At 46.0% G+C, this 26,544-nt stretch overlaps 1 protein-coding gene across 1 annotated transcript in view; it reads right to left on the bottom strand.

The window, feature by feature from the left end:
* LOC139749727 (lon protease homolog 2, peroxisomal-like) overlaps positions 1–25,825 on the bottom strand; it is a 71,455-nt gene extending 45,630 nt beyond the window's left edge. The window contains exon 1 of the mRNA XM_071663911.1: positions 25,688–25,825. The gene's annotated coding sequence lies outside the window, so the exon portion shown is untranslated. The remainder of the gene's footprint in view (positions 1–25,687) is intronic.
* Positions 25,826–26,544: the final 719 nt, after the last annotated feature.

A 26,544-nucleotide genomic window follows, 5' to 3' on the forward strand; every position in this document is an offset into this window, starting at 1 on the left:
AACTTACTGGCTGTCTATCCATCTGGCCATTCATATTTCCGTCTACAGTCTATCCATGCCTTCAGTGGTCCTGATCTATCCATCTGTTCGACGAATAACATTGAAGTTGACCAAGCGCGACTGTAAACCGTTTTCTATGTTCTCCAGACCTCAGATGTGAACCTCTTAGAATATTCCCCTCATGTAAGCGTCTATATTCCCCTCATGTAGGCGTCTATATTCCCCTCATGTAGGCGTCTATACTCCCCTCATGCATGAGGGGAGTACATGAAGAGAGGGACCTGCTACCCGCCCACAACTAACCCTGTTAGGACAGTTCCGAGTACTTCTACATAACCCGGGGATATCATTAACTGAGCCAGGTTGCCCAACAGAGAGAGAGAGAGAGAGAGAGAGAGAGAGAGAGAGAGAGAGAGAGAGAGAGAGAGAGAGAGAGAGAGAGAGAGAGAGAGAGTTTTTGGGGCGAGGAGGTGGGGGGGGGGGGGTGTAGGGTCAAGACGGCAAAGGCATTTCCCTCAAGGTCACCCTTGGCCACCGGTCACCGTACTCTACACTTCCCAAAACCATGTTCAACAAGTTTGGATAACGAGGCTTCCTGTGACCTCAACCACCCCAGGAAAATATTAACCTGGTGAGTGATGACATGGTGGCCGGATCCCTCTCACATCCTCCACCTCACGATGACTGGTCTTATTGCCTCTTGCAACCCTAGATCTGAACAGGAGTTGCCAATGGGACAAAAGTAACCCAGCTAAACACCCTTCAAATCCAGTTTTATCCCTTTTCTCGTTCGCCAACTTTTCACAGTTCTCCCTTTGTCCTTGATGGCTCTATAGTTTTACTCCTCAAGACGATAAACGTGTGTGTTATCATTGTTCCACCTAATCTGTCTCTAGAATGCAACCTTATACAGATAGTCAAGTCCTTGTACTGCCCTTACACCTGAGGGTCGAGTCCCAGACAAGCCAAGTTACTCACACTGTTCTTCCACATTGCCGTCAGAACTTGACCTGAGCCAAAGCACTGACTCTCTCTCTCTCTCTCTCTCTCTCTCTCTCTCTCTCTCTCTCTCTCTCTCTCTCTCTCTCTCAGATATCACTCCGGTCACCGTTGTTTATGTGTCCCCGACATGAGCCACAACTGGTAATAGCCGGGATGCCCCACCGCCACATGATTGGCCTATGACAACTCAAGGGCGAGTCGCTGTAATATTTGTTTCTTTCCTTACACTGCTAAGCTCTGCAACAGTTGACCTTCCCAAGTATGCCTTAACAGCTGTAACCCAACCCTCTCTAAAATGAAGTTATTTCCGAGAACAAAAAAGCTGAAATCTCTATCATCTGATGTATGAGGGCAGAAGCTTTCTGGTAAAGAATCGTTAAGTGAGGTACTTTTCCAGGAACTTTCCTTCAAAACTTCCCCGAAGAGAAACCTTCGGCCGACGAACTTTGCAGCGAAGAATTATAGGAAGATGAATTTTCCATCGACTACCGGAGAAATGTTCCAGCAGAGAACTTTCCAACATGTCAGACTTTCCAAGAAAAAGACTTTTCCAGTCTTAAGGAATGTACTAATGGCTCTCACTCAGAGATGGTCTCAAGAGTCCATTGCATCATCAACCTTCCCTCTGTCACTATAGACAATATTCCTCCATCCAGATCACCTACGTGAAGAATACAAATAATCATAGTAATGATAATTTGCATAAGACACGACTTGTGTTGCATCAGTGTTTCTGGAATAATACGATTCTAATTCTACTTTTTCCCCACCATCTTATTCTTCTTTTGTACATATTTTTTTCTGTCATTCATCGTCTTCTTGCTGTCCCTTCGTTAAATAAGGCTTCTGTCCCTCGTCTGTATGCGCCTCACGCTGCCATTATCCCCAGGTCAGGGCCATGTACCAAGTACATCCTCCTGGCCCCACGCTCACCTTTGCTGCTCTCAGGCCCTCCAGCCAGCCCTTCTTTCCAGCCCCTGACGACAAGATCCAATTAGCCCCTCGCCTCACCTTTCCAGGCCACACCACCCACCCACCATCGCTCGATCGCCGATCTCAATGGGAGGGAGGAAGGGGGGGGGGGGGTATGAGCCAATCGCTACGTGTGGGTGTTGGTGGTGGTGGAGGGTGTAGGGTGGGTGTTGGTGGTGGTGGAGGGTGTAGGGTGGGTGTAGGTGGTGGTGGAGGGTGTAGGGTGGGTGTTGGTGGTGGTGGAAGGTGGGTGTTGGTGGTGGTGGAGGGTGGGTGTTGCTGGTGGTGGAGGGTGGGTGTTGCTGGTGGTGGAGGGTGTAGGGTGGGTGTAGGTGGTGGTGTAGGGTGGGTGTTGCTGGTGGTGGAGGGTGGGTGTTGCTGGTGGTGGAGGGTGGGTGTTGCTGGTGGTGGAGGGTGGGTGTTGGTGGTGGTGGAGGGTGGGTGTTGGGTGTAGGGTGGGTGTTGGTGGTGGAGGGTGTCGGGTGGGTGTTGGTGGTGTTGGAGGGTGGGTGTTGGTGGTGTTGGAGGGTGGGTGTTGGTGGTGGTGGAGGGTGGGTGTTGGTGGTGGTGGAGGGTGGGTGTTGGTGGTGGACCATAGCCTCTCGTGATCCCACGACACCGTTGCGCGCCCGATATTACTGAACCATCTATGGACTAAAACTCATGCCTCTAGAAGTGCTGTGTATACCTCCAGGGGCCCCGTCCACTCACTGTGGGCCTGTAGGGAGAGCCAGGCCGCCCACACTCTGTTCCCGACGCCGCTGGCTGGAGCTGTAGTGATCAATTCCGGAGAAATAGGTTTTAGCCCATCGATGGTCATAGGGTCACGTCGTGCGGGTACCCTCGTCGGACGGTACTGTGGACACTGAGTAGGTGACGGCGTTGGAAGAGACCGAGACGCCCCCAGTCTACTGTCGCTACCTGGACGATACCTCAGCTCGAGATCGAGACATGGAGGAGCTGCAGGAGTTGAGGAGGAGGTTTAGGTTGAAGTCCCGACGACGCCCTCCCTTTCCGTGATACATTATTAAAACAATCGGACGACCACTGCGACACCATCCTCCACGTCAAAGCCACCGATCCTGGAGACCTGGACACTGTCTGAATGGGAAGAGTGATTGCCCCCAGCGGTATAAGGACTCCATCATGAATGCTTATATGAGGAGAACTCTATACCACGGCTCGTCTTGGACCTCTGTCAACCTAGAGCGAGACCAGGTCACTCAGGTCTTAGTTCAAAATGGATAACGAAGCAGGGGAAACCTGCGCCTTTATTAGCAAGAATCTGGAGAGATGGTACAGAGGGAACCACAACCACACAACACCGACGCAGCGTTCACCGAACTAGACACCTCCAGACCAGACACTGCCCACGACCCCATCTGCCTTCATTACAAGTTCTTCATGTCCACTTTTTACAAGTTGGATGAACGTATGATCCCGGGATATATCAAAGGAAACCGAAAGCTTACACACCAAGAACGATCAGGAAATCAGTTTCTCTCTATCATCAAAGAAACGCACCATCACATCACATCTGCTTGAAAACAACCGAACACCAAGACCAGCAATTTACCACAGTTACGTCATATACGACTTGTAATACCCACACGGGGACTGCACGTCCCGCTCCTCACGCAGAGGTAGGAACACCGCCAAGTGTCCTTACATATGTGACCCAAGGAAGGAAGTGTTGTGTTCGTGTGTACCTCAGAAGACTTGCTCTACTGGTGGCTACTTGTTAAGTTCTACACTTGCTATGAACTCTGGCCAGCTTATCGGTAATCTACCAGAGCAGTGTGAGAAAATCGTTAGAGAAGACAAGTTAATAACATCAACAAGAAATTGATAAATGCTGAATCAACAGTTACATTTAATTAAATATGTTTGACAGAAGATTGCCTGCTTACACACACACACACACACACACACACACTACTCACATCTGGGTAAGTTTACTCACGAACTCGGTGTCAAATGAATCAAATTCTCTAAGCAGCTGGAGTCACTCACCACCTCACTCACTCACTCCCTCACCCTTGCCTCCTTCCCGCCGTTCATATCTCGAGAATGTGTTGCTTCTGTGGAAAATTTAATTAAGAAATCAACTCAACCCATCCCAGCCCAGGGAAGTCATTATACGAAAGTGATTAGATTTTTTTTCATCTGTATCAAATAAGACTTGTTAGGTTTACCAGTAAAAATTTGATTCTTAATCGGATGTATTTTGAGAGTCAATGACTAATATATATATATATATATATATATATATATATATATATATATATATATATATATATATATATATATATATATATATAAATATATATATATATATATATATATATATATATATATATATATATATATATATATATATATATATATATATATATATATAATTTTTTTTTTTTTATACTTTGTCGCTGTCTCCCGCGTTTGCGAGGTAGCGCAAGGAAACAGACGAAAGAAATGGCCCAACCCCCCCCCCCCCCCACACACATGTATATACATACGTCCACACACGCAAATATACATACCTACACAGCTTTCCATGGTTTACCCCAGACGCTTCACATGCCTTGATTCAATCCACTGACAGCACGTCAACCCCGGTATACCACATCGCTCCAATTCACTCTATTCCTTGCCCTCCTTTCACCCTCCTGCATGTTCAGGCCCCGATCACATAAAATCTTTTTCACTCCATCTTTCCACCTCCAATTTGGTCTCCCTCTTCTCCTTGCTCCCTCCACCTCCGACACATATATCCTCTTGGTCAATTTTTCCTCACTCATCCTCTCCATGTGCCCAAACCACTTCAAAACACCCTCTTCTGCTCTCTCAACCACGCTCTTTTTATTTCCACACATCTCTCTTACCCTTACGTTACTCACTCGATCAAACCACCTCACACCACACATTGTCCTCAAACATCTCATTTCCAGCACATCCATCCTCCTGCGCACAACTCTATCCATAGCCCACGCCTCGCAACCATACAACATTGTTGGAACCACTATTCCTTCAAACATACCCATTTTTGCTTTCCGAGATAATGTTCTCGACTTCCACACATTCTTCAAGGCCCCCAGAATTTTCGCCCCCTCCCCCACCCTATGATCCACTTCCGCTTCCATGGTTCCATCCGCTGCCAGATCCACTCCCAGATATCTAAAACACTTTACTTCCTCCAGTTTTTCTCCATTCAAACTCACCTCCCAATTGACTTGACCCTCAACCCTACTGTACCTAATAACCTTGCTCTTATTCACATTTACTCTTAACTTTCTTCTTCCACACACTTTACCAAACTCAATCACCAGCTTCTGCAGTTTCTCACATGAATCAGCCACCAGCGCTGTATCATCAGCGAACAACAACTGACTCACTTCCCAAGCTCTCTCATCCCCAACAGACTTCATACTTGCCCCTCTTTCCAAAACTCTTGCATTTACCTCCCTAACAACCCCATCCATAAACAAATTAAACAACCATGGAGACATCACACACCCCTGCCGCAAACCTACATTCACTGAGAACCAATCACTTTCCTCTCTTCCTACACGTACACATGCCTTACATCCTCGATAAAAACTTTTCACTCCTTCTAACAACTTGCCTCCCACACCATATATTCTTAATACCTTCCACAGAGCATCTCTATCAACTCTATCATATGCCTTCTCCAGATCCATAAATGCTACATACAAATCCATTTGCTTTTCTAAGTATTTCTCACATACATTCTTCAAAGCAAACACCTGATCCACACATCCTCTACCACTTCTGAAACCACACTGCTCTTCCCCAATCTGATGCTCTGTACATGCCTTCACCCTCTCAATCAATACCCTCCCATATAATTTACCAGGAATACTCAACAAACTTATACCTCTGTAATTTGAGCACTCACTCTTATCCCCTTTGCCTTTGTACAATGGCACTATGCAAGCATTCCGCCAATCCTCAGGCACCTCACCATGAGTCATACATACATTAAATAACCTTACCAACCAGTCAACAATACAGTCACCCCCTTTTTTAATAAATTCCACTGCAATACCATCCAAACCTGCTGCCTTGCCGGCTTTCATCTTCCGCAAAGCTTTCACTACCTCTTCTCTGTTTACCAAATCATTTTCCCTAACCCTCTCACTTTGCACACCACCTCGACCAAAACACCCTATATCTGCCACTCTATCATCAAACACATTCAACAAACCTTCAAAATACTCACTCCATCTCCTTCTCACATCACCACTACTTGTTATCACCTCCCCATTTGCGCCCTTCACTGAAGTTATTTGGTGCTAGTGTGTTTGTAGGAGTGTTATTTAGCTTTCAGACATTTGTTATTCTCCTAAAATGTTAATGAGCTCTTACCTGACTGTGCATTTGCTGTTTTTTCACTTTGCAGCGTGTGTCTCGTTGACGTGTGTTCTTTTTTTGTAGTAGTGTTTGTGGTGGAGGGTTCGGTGGTGTTGTTGTTGCAGTGGTGTGTGCAGTAAGCTGGTTTTGTTCGTGTTTCGCTGATGACCATAGCCTCTCGTATCCCACGACACTCCGCCCGATATTAATAACCACTCTCAACTAACTCATGCCTCAGAGATCTTTATACTCAGGGCACCGTCCATCACTGTGTCCTAAAACATCCCATCCTGCCCCCACGCCCTTGCTGCCTTATTCTCCGAGAAATATTTTCCATGTCTGTCCAGTCTCTCTGGTACTCCTCACACGGTACTGTCACTCAAGTGACGCTTAAAGACCGTCACCCCACATTCACTTTTCGCTACTGAATACCCACTCAAATCGAACATAGAGCTCCAGAAGTTAATGATCAGTGAAGTCCCCGAGATGCCCTCCTTCGTAACATATTAACATCACAAACTGCACTCATCCTCCCTCGCCACCGCCTGTAACACACTGTAATGGAATATGCCCCAGGTATCTCCATCATAATCTTAATATAAACTCTATACCGGCTCTCTGACCTCTGTACCTAACGAACCAGGTCACTCAGTCTATCAAATACAACAGACTGCCCTTTTTCAGCCAAATTACAGAGACCACAAAGCACACCCCACCAGATTCACCATTTCATACAACACTGCACACCCCATTGTCATTACAAATTCCTTCATGCCACTTTACTTATGACTAACCGGATATTCAAAAACCTAAGTTCACACAAAACCGGAAATCATTCTCTATCATCAAAACACAACCACACATCACACTGCTGCACCAACACCAACCAGCCATCACTTGATCATTACATTGTAATACCCCAGGATGCATCCTCTCACCAATGAATCACCCCCAATCCTTACTCCAGAAGAATTTCGTTTGTTACCTCATAACTTCCATTGGATTGAATTTACTCATTCTATACCACTCTATCTAATACTCCCAAGCAGTGTGTCGTTAGGAGACATAGTTAATAACCATCCGATTGATCAATGCTTCAACATTACATAATAAGTTGACAGAAATTGCCTCTACCACCACAACATTCCCAACACACACACTCACATCTTAGTTTACCACAACTTGAGAATCATTTCAACTCAGGAGCCACATCAGCCACTCCTCACACATCCTCACCCTTCTCCTTCCGTTTTCTCACAATTTGGTTGCTTCTGAAAATTTAAAGGCACTCAACCCACCACCCGAAGCATTCGAGAGGATAGATTTTTTCACTACAAGCGTGTTACCATCAATTGATTCTTATCGTGTATTTACCCATGACTAATATAAGAAATATATATATATATATTATATATATATATATATATAATAGATAGATAGAGAGAGAGAGAGAGAGAGAGAGAGAGAGAGAGAGAGAGAGAGAGAGAGAGAGAGAGAGAGAGAGAGGCTATGGCCGCCAGACGGACAGTCGTGTTACCTGAGGTGGGCGATGCGTGTGGTGTTCTACGGAGAGTAATTGCTGCCACAGCAACACCTACTCCGCTAGATAAGGGTCAACCCAATATGGATGGCGGGGTCACGGCGCCTCCCCCCTGGCCACCGCTGCTTCCTCCATGAAGGCCTTCAAATTACAGCCTCCGTGTAGATGACAGATTCTGCAGTGAGTATCGTCTGCTGAGGGCAGGGTATTTCACTGAAGTTAATTCTACTCACTTGTTTGGTGGCCCCGTGGGGGGGGGGGGGTCTGACAGTGACCCATTGTGACCTCTGTCATCAGGTTGCGCCACCGCTCATGTCTGACATGGTCAGCGTCACAGGTTACCGCTGGAGAGCAGCGTTGCACAGCCTGAGTCACGGACCTGATGTGTGTTCCAGCTAGGGACGGCTGGAGGTTGAGGTGGATGTCCGCCAGCAGGAGTGATCGCTCGGTGTGTTGGACACCTGAAGCACAACACATCTCCGAATGATTCATTCCATCTCTTCCCGCAGACCCGGTCTCTCCTCCTTCTAACTCCAGGAGGTTCGAAATGACTAGATATGACAAACTAGAAATATCACCATGTTTGCTACTGGAAACATTTTCTTTAGGCAACGAAACAGTGCGTTCCCCGACAGACGTGACCATATACACTGTGTACAGCCCTCAATGTAACCAGGAAAAATGGTTTAATTGTTTTACAACTGGCGGATACAATGCTCCCGGCAAACTGTAAGCTTTGCAGTATTATATATGATACGATGCGATGGCTGTCAACCTGGGGGGTTTTAATTGGAGGCGGTACAGCCCATGTAGGGCAGTTCTGTTTACGTTGTGTCCAGCGTAATTACTTCCCATAACAATAAATGGAAACAAACAATATGGAGTGACTTGGAAAAATGGTGGTAGGTCCAGCAGGCGACGTTAGTATTACAGGCGCAGTTATCATTACAGGCGCAGTTATTACAGGTGCAGTTATCATTACAGGCGCAGTTATCATTACAGGCGCAGTTATTATTACAGACGCAGTTACCATTACAGACGCAGTTATCATTACAGGCGCAGTTATCATTACAGGCGCAGTTATCATTACAGACGCAGTTATCATTACAGACGCAGTTATCATTACAGGCGCAGTTATCATTACAGGCGCAGTTATCATTACAGGCGCAGTTATCATTACAGGCGCAGTTATCATTACAGACGCAGTTATCATTACAGGCGCAGTTATCATTACAGACGCAGTTATCATTACAGGCGCAGTTATCATTACAGGCGCAGTTATCATTACAGGCGCAGTTATCATTACAGACGCAGTTATCATTACAGGCGCAGTTATCATTACAGGCGCAGTTATCATTACAGGCGCAGTTATCATTACAGACGCAGTTATCATTACAGGCGCAGTTATCATTACAGGCGCAGTTTTATTACAGGCGCAGTTATCATTACAGGCGCAGTTATCATTACAGGCGCAGTTATCATTACAGGCGCAGTTTTATTACAGGCGCAGTTATCATTACAGTAGGTAGTAATATAAGAATCACTTAACATCACGAAGAACTTGCATTCCATACAACGTCAGTAACACAGGAACAACACCACCGCAAGAAAGGCCAGGCCACCCATCACCACGTCATGCACACTGGAAAGACCAGGCCACCCATCACCACGTCATGCACACTGGAAAGACCAGGCCACCCATCACCACGTCATGCACACTGGAAAGGCTAGGCCACCCATCACCACGTCATGCACACTGGAAAGGCTAGGCCACCCATCACCACGTCATGCACACTGGAAAGGCCAGGCCACCCATCACCACGTCATGCACACTGGAAAGGCTAGGCCACCCATCACCACGTCATGCACACTGGAAAGGCTAGGCCACCCATCACCACGTCATGCACACTGGAAAGGCCAGGCCACCCATCACCACGTCATGCAGACTGGAAAGGCCAGGCCACCCATCACCACGTCATGCACACTGGAAAGACCAGGCCACCCATCACCACGTCATGCAGACTGGAAAGACCAGGCCACCCATCACCACGTCATGCACACTGGAAAGGCCAGGCCACCCATCACCACGTCATGCACACTGGAAAGGCCAGGCCACCCATCACCACGTCATGCACACTGGAAAGGCCAGGCCACCCATCACCACGTCATGCAGACTGGAAAGGCTAGGCCACCCATCACCACGTCATGCACACTGGAAAGGCCAGGCCACCCATCACCACGTCATGCACACTGGAAAGACCAGGCCACCCATCACCACGTCATGCAGACTGGAAAGGCTAGGCCACCCATCACCACGTCATGCAGACTGGAAAGGCCAGGCCACCCATCACCACGTCATGCAGACTGGAAAGGCCAGGCCACCCATCACCACGTCATGCAGACTGGAAAGACCAGGCCACCCATCACCACGTCATGCACACTGGAAAGGCCAGGCCACCCATCACCACGTCATGCAGACTGGAAAGGCCAGGCCACCCATCACCACGTCATGCAGACTGGAAAGGCCAGGCCACCCATCACCACGTCATGCAGACTGGAAAGGCTAGGCCACCCATCACCACGTCATGCACACTGGAAAGGCCAGGCCACCCATCACCACGTCATGCAGACTGGAGTCAGCAAGTAAGTTCAATCGCTCACACGCCATCCACTGACTTAGTTTTGAGGCGTTAGTACACTACCCAGGAGGAGGAGGAGGAGGGGGGGTCTCCGGTGTGAGGATGGGGCCACTTGCTCAGGTCACGTCATCTGGTCTGAGAGAGAGTGAGAGAGAGAGAGAGAGAGAGAGAGAGAGAGTGTGTTGAAACAGATGAAAACATGCAAGGTGCTCATGCCCTACTACTATCATTACTACCTCAGGACATGGAGTGACCCTCAAAAGTACCTGAATCATCAGGTGAGACACAGGAGGTCTCATTAGGAATCTCCTCCCATGGAAGACCCATGACCCTGAGGACAAGTGACCCACCATGACCCGGGGTTCAACACTCCACGAGGACAAGTGACCCAGCATGACCCGGGGTTCAACACTCCACGAGGACAAGTGACCCACCATGACCCGGGGTTCAACACTCCACGAGGACAAGTGACCCACCATGACCCGGGGTTCAGCACTCCACGAGGACAAGTGACCCAGCATGACCCGGGGTTCAACACTGCACGAGGACAAGTGACCCACCATGACCCGGGGTTCAACACTCCACGAGGACAAGTGACCCAGCATGACCCGGGGTTCAACACTCCACGAGGACAAGTGACCCAGCATGACCCGGGGTTCAACACTCCACGAGGACAAGTGACCCACCATGACCCGGGGTTCAACACTCCACGAGGACAAGTGACCCACCATGACCCGGGGTTCAACACTCCACGAGGACAAGTGACCCAGCATGACCCGGGGTTCAACACTCCACGAGGACAAGTGACCCACCATGACCCGGGGTTCAACACTCCACGAGGACAAGTGACCCAGCATGACCCGGGGTTCAACACTCCACGAGGACAAGTGACCCACCATGACCCGGGGTTCAACACTCCACGAGGACAAGTGACCCACCATGACCCGGGGTTCAGCACTCCACGAGGACAAGTGACCCAGCATGACCCGGGGTTCAACACTCCACGAGGACAAGTGACCCAGCATGACCCGGGGTTCAGCACTCCACGAGGACAAGTGACCCACCATGACCCGGGGTTCAGCACTCCACGAGGACAAGTGACCCACCATGACCCGGGGTTCAACACTCCACGAGGACAAGTGACCCACCATGACCCGGGGTTCAACACTCCACGAGGACAAGTGACCCAGCATGACCCGGGGTTCAACACTCCACGAGGCAAGGAAGATGATTCCTGTTTGATACTGAGGTCGAAGGTCACCGTGGTCAGTGCAGTACCTACAAATCATTTTTTCCTCACACCGTCACTTCAGTTCTGAAAGACGGACCTCATGAAGACCTGACACGACGTCACCCTGCGATTCTCAGGTCAGAGGGTCAAAGGTCAACGTCACTGTCGTGCTGATACATCACTGTTTCATCCAGGTAACTCCAGGTGGACGTGAAAGCTTTTCATCCAGGATGTGGGCCCTTGGGGTAGGGGGAAAAAGAAAACTTTTCATTTTGGGGTCAAAAGACTCAATTATCATCTAACCACCTCACTTACTACCACCATTATCACTGCCACCACCCCACTACAACCACCACCTCTACCACCACCCCCTACCAACGTCCCCCCCCCCCCCCCCCTCCTTCCCCCGGTGCAAGAGTGAAGAAGGAAGGTAGACGAGTGAACCATTATGATCCTGCACAGCACGACTGTACCATCGTATAGTGAGTGAGTGGTCAGCAGGTTCGTCAGTTCACAATACAGTCTCATCAGAATCACAGCAAAACCCGCCCTCTGGATCACTCCAAGCTGTGGCTAAGGTACTTTACTACACACAAACAGGAGAAGGTTACTGATTATGGGACGAAAAGGTCAAAGGTCAAGGCCACACCTGCTCTCTGACCTGACCTTGGAGAGGATGGTGTCTCGAGTTGACGAGATGTCGAGGTGATTATCACTTGTCATATTTCCCTGAGGACGACAAATGTCTCTACTGATTTACAGGTCAAAAAGGCCGAAGGTTAACAGCACAAGAGGTCAAGAAATAATAAACATTCTGGACCTCACTGATTCAAGTACTGATATTAAAATCAAATTTTTGTAGCATGTAAACATCTGTACATAATGATGTCATCATCTGCTGCGGAACCTGATTGTTTATATTGACCACTGTCATTATTCATGCTTACACACTGCCTCACTCAACCCAGGTCATCTCTCTCTCTCTCTCTCTCTCTCTCTCTCTCTCTCTCTCTCTCTCTCTCTCTCTCTCTCTCTCTCTGTTGTATACTTCAATTTCTTCCAGTCCATATTTCCCTAATCTTCAAACGCTGATGCCATGGCTGGGTACACTGCATATTCTCATTTCAAAATGAATCCCTCCAACCAAGTAAACATTTACGACAAAATGTTGAATGTCTTGCAGCTTGTGGACCCGCCTCCATCAACTGTGTCAAACACAAGCAAAGTTTTACTCATTATTTTATGAATGCTTCCTTTGTCTCCACGCTCTCTCATGCTTGCTTGGTCTCGACGTCTCAGTACATATTTTCCCCAAGAATTATACAAGCATCAAGAGGATCCAACACCCGACCGTCAACGAGAAAATAATCACAATGACACAAATGTGGAATCCCACACCATGGGAATCGTGATCTGTGCCTAACACTCTGTTCAAGGAGACTTGGATCGCTCTGCAAGATATGATGGTAATCACGTGAGAACTAGGGAATGTTAGGGATTACAGGCTCAGACGAGGTATGTACCCTACACACACACACACACACACACACACACACAGTAGGAGCTGTGCTGAGGATCGGATCGGCTTCGAAGGAGACGCAAGAAAGCTCTCCCATCATCACGGGCCACATACGTGCACGACGGAACTCGATCCAGCCAGACGCCATTAATATATGGGACGGAGGGACACGACGCCAGGCTGTGACCACAGCTTCACTGAGAGCACGGGTTAGGGAATCCGCGTGCGAGAGGGGCTTAAGGGTTGCTGCTATAGAGTCCAGTCTGTCAGCAGAATATCACATCACGACAGCTGTAAAGGAGGTGGTGAAGTGCGCCAACTGAGAGAGTACGTAATCCAAATAAAAAGAAAACGTCTCTATTTCCCGAGTACGTTAGACCCAAATTGGATTATGAACCACTACTCTGGTCATCTCGCTTGAGAAGACAGAGATCAACTACAAAATGACCAACCACCACAGACTGAAAGATAAGGTGTATAGGGAACACACACTATGGAACATGGGGAAGACTACCGTAAAATGCTTTAAAAATGTATATATGGAGCAGACACTATGGAATAGGGGTAAGGCTACCTTAAAAATACTTAAAAAAAAAAGGTATATAAGGAAGAGACAGTATGGAACATGGGTAAGTATCAGTGTGACCACTTTAAAGATACTTCATCATAATTCAATAGACGAAATCGTCAATTTTCTCATCTGGTGAAAATAATTTACCGTCACATCTGGACGAAATGATTTATTTCCTTAAGTGGACGACATAATTCCTTCATTCTTCTCCAACCATCGTAGTAATGTCAGATCTTCCCCAGATGCTTAGAGACAGCCAAATCTCTCTCTAAATTTCCCCCCCCCCCATGTAGAAGCAAATCACCAATATGAACCAACATAAAGGGCAGAAATGCTGACCTAACCTGACCTTTTAATTAACTTTCCTCTCTAACAGACTAGTAATCTCAAAGCGATTTTTGAGTACAGGCAATTTTTTTTTTCCAATTTCAAACTGCGACACAAATATTGTATCTCTGTGATATTTCATGAAACTGTGATATTAACGTAATATTTCTCTTCATGTCAAATGTAAAATGTACACACACACACACACACATATATATGTATATATATATATATATATATATATATATATATATATATATATATTTATATATATATGGCTGCACATGACTCTAACCTTTGACCATTTCCATTTCCATTGTTTGTCTACTTCAATCATAGCCTCTCTGTCTGTCTGTCTGTCTGTCTGTCTGTCTCTCTCTCTCTCTCTCTCTCTCTCTCTCTCTCTCTCTCTCTGCTTCAGCTTTAATAAGTTCTCTTTCACTTAGATTTGGAGAAGTTGCAAAGTTTCATTAAAAGCTTTTAAAAAGTTTGAACAAACTTGTTATATGTCAACATCCAGAGTACAGAGATAAATTCTTGTGTCACTACATCAACATGAACAACCCCAATGAATGCCAAGCTTATCTGGCAAAGCTTCTTTGAATCATAACAACCAGCGGGTGGGTCGAACTAACCCCATTTGCTCTAATTGCCTTGTTTCGACAACTATTAAGAGATATTCTTAACAATTTTGTTGATATCTAATTGGGTATATTGTCCTTCGGTGCAGAAAGAAATCGTTAATGTTAACATCTTAAGAAGTCAGGATTGCTAAATTTCATGTTAAATAAAGCTATGTCATATAATAAACTGATCATGTTAACATTTCACTTCTGCCCTCATTGACATTCTAAACACTCTCCAAATATAGATTTAAAGCAATTACCAAAGCCATTAGCATCTCTCGACTATATATATATATATATATATATATATATATATATGCTCTTCTGGAGTACCTGTTTTTAACTTACGTAAGCACCTGGTGCGTGCGGGGCCACCTAGTTAACTCGACAAGTCTCTCAAAAGTGTTTTTGTTTATTTCCTGGAGACGTAGCAAGACTGACGGACGATCACAAGTTCCCCGGACAAGGAAAGCAAAACTTTAGGAATAAATTAACGTTACGTTGAGCCGCCTCGAAATTTGTTGTTTAAGTGCATCAGAAAAGGATTTCTATGTGGCAGGTATCAATATTATTACTGCCAGGAACGAGAGAGAGAGAGAGAGAGAGAGAGAGAGAGAGAGAGAGAGAGAGAGAGAGAGAGAGAGAGAGAGAGAGAGGTATCAAGGTCAGAGACGGGGCAGTGAAGTGGGGGATTGTTGAGGCATTAGGGAGGAAGGCTCGTGAAGGCAAGACAAACACTCGACCTTACTCTACATCACATTACCCTCCTTTATCTCGTCTCCCCCATTTCTCTCTCTCTCTCTCTCTCTCTCTCTCTCTCTCTCTCTCTCTCTCTCTCTCTCTCTCTCTCTCTCTCGATTTTTTCGTGCCCGTCACTTTATTTCCTCTAAATGTCTATCAAACACACTGATCCTCTGTACTCAACCAGTCAGGCAGAGCACATCATGGGGCGGCTCTGGTCTCCAGGCCACCACGGGGCCAAGACAGGCTCGGAAAGACTCCTAAGAACGAGTGAACTGTGACCTTGACTGTAGGTTCTGCTACACCACGAGAGATGACACAGAACTCGACCTTAAGTTCTGCTACACCATGAGAGATGACACAGAACTCGACCTTTTCCTCCTACAGAAGCGACGTCTCCGCTGAAGACGAGTTTTCAAGTTACAGGAATCATGTGACAACATAGATACAGATGTTTGAAGTCGACGGTGATTCTGTAACGAGAAATAATGGTTGAAGCCAAGAAGTCAATGGTTTCCTTACAAAAACAAAATAGGTTCACTGGAGGGTGTCATAAGCCGTCTGTTCTTGTTAAAACAAATAAATTGTCAGAAGGAAAGTGATGTACAGAGACGAAAGGATGACTTCCAGGCGCTTGCTTATGTATCACCATTAACCTCAACACTTGACACACACACACACACACACACACACACACACGATGGCCCTAAATAGGTCCACAGGATGGCTCTAAATGAGTCCACCAGATGTGGGTTAACTATGATATTTCTAGTAATTAAAGTTTGTGTGTCACGGTGAGAGAGAGAGAGAGAGAGAGAGAGAGAGAGAGAGAGAGAGAGAGAGAGAGAGAGAGAGAGAGAGAGAGAGAGAGAGAGAGAGTTTTACGCTCGTGTTCCGCCGTCTCTTAACCTTGCGTTTGTGTACCGTGTCGTTCCTCTTATGTATGTATACACACACACACACACACACCAGCCTTAGCCAGGTATACACATACAAACACACCAGCCTTAGCCAGGTATACAGTTCCCAATACACATGATTCACATGGTGCTGGTCTGGCCAAATGTACGTAACTCCTTAAATCAATTTTCATGACGCAGTTATTCTTCTGCTTCGAGTTATCCTTACATCAAAGTTGATATCATCTATGCTTTCCACTCGAGCCAGTGCTACTGTGCCACACTATTTTCCTATGTTTATTCGTGAACAAATTTGATAAATAAATCAATTTCCTGCGACAGGTAACCTCGTCACAGGTAAACATGTTTTGCTCACCCTCCTCATCTCTCACCTGCTTCCTCACATGGTGACAGCTACAGATGTTCCTCGTCTACTGGACAGGGAAGGTGTAGTTTTCGAGATCGAGGGGAGAGTTTGAGAGCATATGTAGGTGTATGTATAGTATATGTTTGGTGTATGTGTAGTATACGTTTGTCGATGTGTGGGGGAGAGACTTGGTGTAAAAGCACTTTGGTACCTCATCTCTTTCATCCCCGGCAGATTGAGGGTGTGTGTGTGTACATGGTGATGTGTCTTGTTGGTCGGGGAATGGAAAGTCAGTCAGCTAATCTAAGGTAAGCAGTGTTCGCTATGACGTTGTTCGTCGTGGATATCGATGGTTGGCTGGGGTCTTCCTCTGTGCTTTGAGGCTACGTGGGAACTAAGGGTCCCGGGTATGTGGATAGATGTGTCGCTGGTTTTTTACCCAACCCTCGCCACACTGTCTGTGCTGCTTCCTTCTCCCCCATTCTCTTTCTCGCCTTCGCTCATGCGAGAGAAAGGACCAGCCCCTCCCGCTGTCTTCCTCCTCCTCCGCCCTTCATCAGCCCACCTGTCCTTGACACACCAGCCCTCATGATTACCCGTAAAGTGGGCGCGAGGAACCATAAGTACGTCTGAGGAGGTTGCCACAAGAATGCTGGTACTGGTAGGAAGCTCTGAAGACGCCTCAAGGACAACCCTAGACATTTACAACCCAGTGATGTCCTGTCCAAGATGTTTACAGCTTGTGTGAGACTCCCAGTGGATATTCACAATCTGGGGGAGGCTCCAAAGTGATCACTGGACCCCGTGACAACCTGTGGCTGGATCTAGAAACTGAGAGATGCCTTTAGAGGAGATATCAAGCGAGGGGCACCTGCCAGGTAGTTGTAACTTGTGAGAGGAGTCTGAGACATTTACAACTTCAGATATCCTCCAGGGAAGATACAACTGTATACAGAGGAATGGAAACACCAACGTTCCAGTGGTTGTCTGACGAAGCTGTTTGTGCCAGTGGATGAGATCAGAAACACAAAGCTTTTAGTGATAAGAGAGAGAGAGGACACATGGCCGAGGGGAGATACGCCAGGGTCTATCAAATATCAGAAAGAATATCTTCATACAACAGCTGAAGGAGATGAAAAAGTTAGGTTGGTTTGACATCTGGCTTGATGTTTGTAACTCTTGAATCTATTGTAAAATACCTTTCGATTGCCTGATCCTCGTTGTGCTCCAGTGTTAAGTGTACGGCAGCCTTTCGTGACAGACGCGTCTATATCTAAAGTCAGTCAACCAGTTTTCTGAGCAGCAAAACTATGATATAACCCCATCTATACCATACGAGTTAAACTATGATATAACCCCATCTATACCATACGAGTTAAACTATGATATAACCCCATCTATACCATACGAGTTAAACTATGATATAACCCCATCTATACCATACGAGTTAAACTATGATATAACCCCATCTATACCATACGAGTTAAACTATGATATAACCCCATCTATACCATACGAGTTAAACTATGATATAACCTCATCTATACCATACGAGTTTACTTATTTCTAGCAAAATTGTTGACAAACTTCCAGTCCTGTGGAACCTTTCCTGTAGTAAGTGACTCATTAAAATAGCGGTCGAGGGATCAACAATGCCATGTTTAGCTGACGTTCATTTTGTTTGGCTGTAGTTTACGTGTTGCCCTTGTGTGTCAGCAAGACTGGATCTGGAACACGAGATGTCTTTAGTGATAAATGCGGAAGCTAGAAAAAAATTTAATATCTTTGTTATGGTTTCATTAACTCGAACCAAATCGCCGTTTTATGAGAAAAATGGACTAGCTACCTCCTCTCCCCACGTAGTTGCAAAGCAATTTCATTAATGGCGTGAAAGGTTTCTGGCGCAAGATTCCTTCAGCTGCCCTCGTGTCCTTCCCCAACATCCTCCGATCCTAAAAACGTTTCTGTGTCGTAAATGGTAGCAAACATTTCCTTACAAGAGGCTTCGAACCTCTACACATAACTTCACAAGGGCGATCAAGATGATGGGTTAGGGATTAACCCCAGGATGCCTCAACACCTATCCCGGCTGTTGTCTCCCTGACGCACCAGACGAGTCGGTGGCGATCAGGTTGTGTAGCACGTTTGTGCTGACGAACCAAACACGAGTTCCTTCCAGAGTATCAACCAAGGTCTCCTTCAGGATCCGTATCGACCCAGGCACGACCAACATAGTAAGGAGAGAGTAAGATTATTAGAACTCTGGCACGAAACCACCCGGTACAGGAGGAACATCTGGAGTCGTAGCCATGCTGAGGAAATACGAAAAAAAAGATGCAAGGAAAATCAACCATACAGACCAACCAACTCGTAAGGTCACCGCGCGACCTTACTTCAAGTCATGCAATGACCTGACCACACAAATAAAGATCCACTCCCCACAAATCCACACTCCTCCACCACAGAAATACTTCCTGATCTGTGTGTGGACTTGAATGCTACTGTAATAATAAACGTCAAACAGGTAGTCCACCTTATTATTCTCCTGGTGTGGGACTCTGGCGACGGGTGAGGGACGATGTCGACTCCCAAGTCTCTCTTCCACACGGCTCCCCTGCGCCTTACATCCTGCTGCATGACAGTCATATCGACGCCTTGTGTGTGTGTGTGTGTGTGTGTGTGTGTGTGTAGGATGGGTTGGTGGGAAGAAGAAAATATTGAAAAAATGAGAAAGAAAAGGAAGACAGAACTGTATGTATATATAAGTGTTACTGAGCTCCACAAGATGGTTAGTTCCTGCTGTGGCCAGCAGATGGGGCTGGCCAGGGGTTCTCTCCTGTACAGCTGATGTATACGTCCGGGCTGCCGACCTTGAGAGTACGTTGTGGTCTGCTACAGTGTGGGAGGCCCAGTACCCAGTGACCAAGTACCCCACACCCGTGATGACCATAATACATACCGCCATGGACAGACACATGTATGTACACCATGCGTCGGATTCGAACCCTGGATAAGGCGCCACGTTAGCCAGGTAGTAGTAGGAACGGATGAAAAAACAAAAAAGGCTTCATTCGAACGCTTACTGCTCAATTACCTTGCACTTTCTGCACACAGACGCACACACACATCACAACACCTTATGACCTGTGGTCCGGATCAGTGGGCGTGGCCAGCTCCTGGGGCAGGAAGCGAGCGAGCAGACAGCTCTACCTGTCTCCCAGCAATGGAAACACAAGGGGTCTACTGCTCGCTGCAAACCTGGCGAACCAGATTATCAAAATTACAAGATGGACAACATAATATGACCTCAAAGATGAGAAAAATCAGATGGAAGAGTTAAACGGCTGCATTTTTCAGAGGAAATGTTTATACTTGACATCATAAATTGCTTTTAAGTAAATCTATACAAAATCCTTTTATTTATTTGGTCTGTACAAAGTTCGGGCACCAAACAACTCGCTAAATCAGGAAATACAAAGGTTTACCCACGACTCTGACAGATTCCTCATATTAACCCCAAAGTATTGACTGCATTCTCGAAAATAACAATGAAATATATATATTAATCTTTCTACCAACGAGGAAAAATTCGTAATTAATTCGGTCCAGCGAACCATAAACCCCAGCGATCCTTTTACGAGGCTGCACTCCACTCAGGAGCAGATGCTAGACTCCTTTGGAGTGGGGTGGCCCTTCAGAACACAGTACTCTTATTGGTCCATCAAACGACTGTACAGCCTGGCCGAGGCTGATGGGTGACCACAAGGAGGAGGAGCATAGGTACACCAGCCTCTCTCTCTCTCTCTCTCTCTCTCTCTCTCTGACTTTATTCACTATACTTAATTGCTGCCAGGAAACACACACACACACACACACACACACACATATATATATATATATATATATATATATTTTTTTTTTTTTTTCAAACTATTCGCCATTTCCCGCGTTAGCGAGGTAGCGTTAAGAACAGAGGACTGGGCCATAGAGGGAATATCCTCACCTGGCCCCCTTCTCTGTTCCTTCTTTTGGAAAATTAAAAAAAAATTGAGAGGGGAGAAAGAATACTTCCCACGTATTCCCTGCGTGTCGTAGAAGGCGACTAAAAGGGGAGGGAGCGGGGGGCTGGAAATCCTCCCCTCTCACTTATTTTTTTAATTTTCCAAAAGAGAAGGGGAACAGAGAAGGGGCCCAGGTGAGGATATTCCCTCAAGGGCCCAGTCCTCTGTTCTCAACGCTACCTCGCTAATGCGGGAAATGGCGAATAGTATGAAAAAAAAAAAAAAAAAAAAAAAAAATATATATATATATATATATATATATATATATATATATATATATATATATATATATATATATATAAACGCCCATATACATATCAACATATACATTCATATACGTATACATACACATACATATGAATATATACACATGTATGCATTCATACTTGCTTGCCTTCATCCATACCTGGCGCTGCCCTGCCACACATGAAACAGCAATCGCCAGGAAAAAAAAAATAACATTACTTCGGATGTTCACTGACAGCACGTCGACCCCCGTATACCATATCGTTCAAATTCACTCTATCCCGTGCACTTCTTTTACCCTGCTGTATGTTCAGGCCTTGATCGCTCGAAACCTGTATTTTGTTTATATATATATATATATATATATATATATATATATATATATATATATATATATATATATATACACACTAGTGTTGTTTAGACGTCGAGTGTGGTAGTCATGCACTGGTGGCGTTGGGAACGCTGGTGTCGTTGCTGTTGCCCTCACGATGCACGCTGCTGGGGCCTCGTGCACCGCCCACCACCACCACTGCTCCTCCACCACACACATCATCACCACTGCTCCTCCACTAAACACCACCACTCCTCCACCACACATACCCACCACCACCACTGCTCCTCCACCACACATATCCACCATCGATATATCTAACTATATTAAGTCCACCCGAATCATGAACTGATCTTGCTGTATCTTTCCCATAACACAGACACACAGACACAGACACACACACACACACACACACACACACACACACACACGTGCATGACCCCAGGGATAGGCAGTCATAAGCCTTCACGAGAAATTCAATTTTACACTTGGTAATTCTAGGCATTAGCAAAGGAAAAATTTTCTTATTTCCTTCATGTAACAGAGCCTTTCCATCGAGGAGGATCAACACAGCGTGATGGCCAGGTGATCCGGGCACACTCGCTTCTCTGAAGCTACGACCGTAGGTAGGTGCCCTCACCCTGCAGCAGAGGCTGGCAAGTGCATGTAATTTCCACTGTAGTGAGATGCAAGCGATGTTTTCAATCTTTTTTTTCAGTCTCATGAAAGAGAGAGAGAGAGAGAGAGAGAGAGAGAGAGAGAGAGAGAGAGAGAGAGAGAGAGAGAGAGAGAGAGAGAGAGAGTCAATTCTGCTGTTTTGACATTGTATCAAATTGAGTTTCTTTGTTTCTTTTATGGTTGTCAATATGACAACCATTCATGGGCATGAAAACGTTTAGAAATGATTTTGCTTTGGACACACACACACACACACAATATATATATATATATATATATATATATATATATATATATATATATATATATATATATATATATATATATATATATATATATATATCTTTTTCTAACATTTATGTTCGTCATTGCTCGCGTCAGTGAGGTGGCGCTAGGAACGAAGTAGGAAATGGCCTCATTCGGACATACCCACTCTGTAGGTGTTGTGTGTGATCCACAACCAGGCGCCACACATCTTTCTGTGTTTCTCCCAGAACGCTTCATATGCACCAAGCTCATCGACAGTGTGTCGTCCCCTGTATACCACATCGCCCCGATTCACTCTATCCCTTGCATGCCTCGCACCCTCCTGCACGCATGTTCAGGCCCCCGAACCTTCGAAGCATTTTTCCCTTCATCCTTCCACATACATACAGGCACACATATGTGACTTGCGTAATACACTCAAAGACTGGTGGGTGCACAAGCATTCTCAACCCTGATCTGACCCACCTGAAACCCCAGTTCTTTCTAGTGTGTGATGACAATTATCAACAGACTACGAGATTAATTCTCATTTAAAAAAAAAGCAGAAAGCATCTACCTGGCAGTCCCAGGCGAAACGGTAATTAAAACGGTACGGGAACTCCAAGCCAACAGTCGTTTTATCCATGAACGGTAAATCGTCTTCAGGAGTGACTACGAACGTTAAATCGTCTGAAGGAGTGTTGGAAACGACAATAAAAGACGTGAGAGTCAACATACCCGCTTTATAAAGCTACCAAGTGAGGTGTGTCAGGTTGGTAACTTGGTTCCCCGGTGGATTTATTCTGATAAATAATGATTATCTGTGCAGTAGGAAGCAGCAGGAACGTGTCAAGGGTGATCCACCACACCGAGGTAAGAGAAACACTAGTGTCCAGCTGAACCGAAACCCTAAAAAGTCATTGTTATTCACGACCTGTGTGAAATGCTAACCAGAAGGACCTGAATCACACCAGAATATGTCTATTTACGATGAAATTACTAGAAGTCGCGGGTGGTCAGGGGCGCGCCATATTCGGAGAAGGCCTCGACATGCAATCCAACCTCCGTCAGGAGTGGAAGGAGGAGGGAAATGGTGACACACTCATGATGAGGCCAAGTGATCTGCATCGTCTCGCAGATGACAAACTATAGGGGATCCACAGTACAGAAGGAGCTTCAGGGCTGATATGATACAGAACCTGTCACCACAATACTATGTTTGGGGAATTGGGTCAATTGCATTAAAGATGATATGTTGATAAAATTACCTTTTCAACGTACGTCAGCCTTATGCTAGGGTTGGTCACCCTTGATGAAGACACAGGTGTGTTGAGGAAGGTCTAGCGACGGGTTTCAAAGCCTGGAACTGAAGCAAACATGTTGAGCCACAAGGTAGGTCAGGAGATGAGGGCTTGCCTATACTGGCTGAGAGAAGCAAATAGTGGGGCATGTACGCAGACAGTGGGGCACGTACGCAGAGTGGGGCACGTACGCAGATAGTGGGGCACGTACGTACTTGCGACTAAGAAGCCACACAATCCACTCATCATTTCCGTATAAAACAGTTCATTGAAAAAGAAACAGTTCAGCGAGACAACATAGGAAACGAGTGTGAAAAGATAGGGAGGCATATTTCCTTGATAACTTGGTCGTGGATTGGTGAAACACGCTGAATGAACAAGTAATCTATGCAAAAAGCATAAATGATTAAGAAAGGCAGATAGCTGGAGTCATGTACACAAACTGGTCATCACACACACTGACGGATACTTGTACGATCCTCCCTGGCTCCTCCTGCTCCACACGCTAACGTGCAGCACTCTACATTAACCCAGCCCATCGTGTCAGTCACACCCTCAGCAGTTTGAGGTGATGCTCCCGCCCAACCCTCGCCAGCGGAACCCGTTGCTGCCTCCCTCCACACATTCCTCGCACCTCACACCCTGGTATCATCGAACCCACTCCGCACCACCTTACAAGACTGTGCTCTTTTTCAGTACTGATTACCAACGACTGGTCGCATCAGACTTAAAATGTGTAATATTATATAACTGCCACCATGGTACCCTTCCCAATCACCAGAACAGCACATGAGTGGATCAGAAGAGTAACAAATTATCTAAACGTTATTATGAAAAATCATTTCAAGTTGGTGGAAAAAAAAATGTTCGGTAAGATGTTCGTAACATGCATAAAATTTCCCCTACAATATCATGAATCTCAATTTTCTCTTTCATCATCAGTGTGGGTTTCGCAAGGCAAGATCCCCATGTGATATCATTTCCTATCTTGCTAATGCCTGCTCATCTCTCTGAGAGACGGTGAGGGGTCGTGTGTTGCAATCCTTGATGTATCAAAAGCTCCCGACATGGTATGGCAACGAAGTCTCATCTCTTCTTGGCTTTCCTCCCTCACTTGGTTCCCTCGTATCTAGCTTCCTCAACGGCCGATCTCTCTCTCTCTCTCTCTCTCTCTCTCTCTCTCTCTCTCTCTCTCTCTCTCTCTCTCTCTCTCTCTCTCCGTAACTGTTGATGGATAACTTCCCCATCTTTCCCTATCAACACCGGCGTGCTTCAGGGGCCTCTCCCGTCTCCTACACTGTATCTTGCTGCGCAATCATCCCTGTCTTGCACAGCATGGTGAGATAAAACGAAAAAACAAATTCTTACTGAAGAGCAATCAACTCAGATCCTTAACAAATAAACAACAATGAACTAAAACCACACTGAATAGAAATAATGTTAACTCAGACCTTCATCCCACAATATAGACTAGATCAAACAATGTCCAACAGTTCAAAGTTTGACAGCAGCTTAGGTTCTGTGTATGCGAGACGAGACTCGATTCGACACGAGTGACCGACTAGCCCGTCTTTCGGGAATGATTTAACCAGTGTCTCAGACTTACGTTAGGGCGCCATGGGCAACGCAGACCATCCTAGCACTTCACCCTATCTCCTCACGACGCTCTGTGCCGTCCACGGACGACCACACTCGGTCACCTGGAGTCTCCTCACACCCGTATGGCTGAGGCACAGATCATCCCGCCGATACACTGCCCCACAACACTCTACCCTCACTCTGTGACTGAGGAAGTATTTCTAACAATAACCCTTGACCCAAAACTATAATAGTCTAACACAACCATCAAACTGCTTACAAACCGAAACTAATACTTAAGACTTAACATAAATGACATATTACTTACACAACCCATACTGGCAATTATCACTTAAAGAAAAATACAACACGAACATTCATAACTTATAACTGACGTAAAATATAAATAGAACTTTGTTGAAAAACGAGGCAACTCACATTAATTGAAGGTAAGGTTCTCCAGCAGATCAGCAGTCTCAAAACTTGAAGTCTGGTGTACAACCACAGAAGTTCCCCACCACCACACCAACGTGGTGTCTGCCACAGCTGCACGTACCAAGAACATCAGCACGACCGAGGTACGACGGGTCTACTGAACACGTGACTCCCAGGAATGAACCACAACACTGAGCTTCTGACGTAATCTGTCTCCGTCAGCCAATCACGTCCTCTCCCATGCTCAACCTACACCAATCATCTCTACCCTCGACTTACTACATAGTTGTATACTATAGGAATTTGTTGCGATGGGATTAGTGAAACTGCTAACGAGGTAGTTTGAAGTGCCTCACCCTCTAGTTAATCTGTCATTGCAACAGCGACGTACGTATGATTTACTGTGTCGTACTTCTATTACGTCTTGGTCAAGTTCGTATGCGATAAGATTACGATAGTGACGTGTCAATTAACTAGATACGTTACGTTACTGGAAACAATGTTCGGATGCCTTGTTGATATATGAACAAATGATTATGATTCCCATTCAGTGCACGAAAACCGTGTTGACGAATCACGGATCATAATTAACCAAGAAACGGCTAGATGTGCTTAATATTGACTTGTTGTTAAGAGGATTATAAGCTCACTCCTAGGTATAACCCAGCGATGTAACCAACAACAATACAACTTTCCAAAGTTTCTGACAACAGTACAACCCACTAGTGTTACCAACACCAGTGACACCGGCATAAATACAACCCACAAGCGTTAACAACACCAGTTCATTCCGTCGGTTCCCTCCCCCACGGAACCTACGCCTCCGCCTACGTTCACCTCTGACGTGGTCGTCCATTTCC

Source organism: Panulirus ornatus, chromosome 8, assembly GCF_036320965.1.
Source record: "Panulirus ornatus isolate Po-2019 chromosome 8, ASM3632096v1, whole genome shotgun sequence".
In the NCBI taxonomy this organism is placed as follows: Eukaryota; Metazoa; Arthropoda; class Malacostraca; order Decapoda; family Palinuridae; genus Panulirus; species Panulirus ornatus.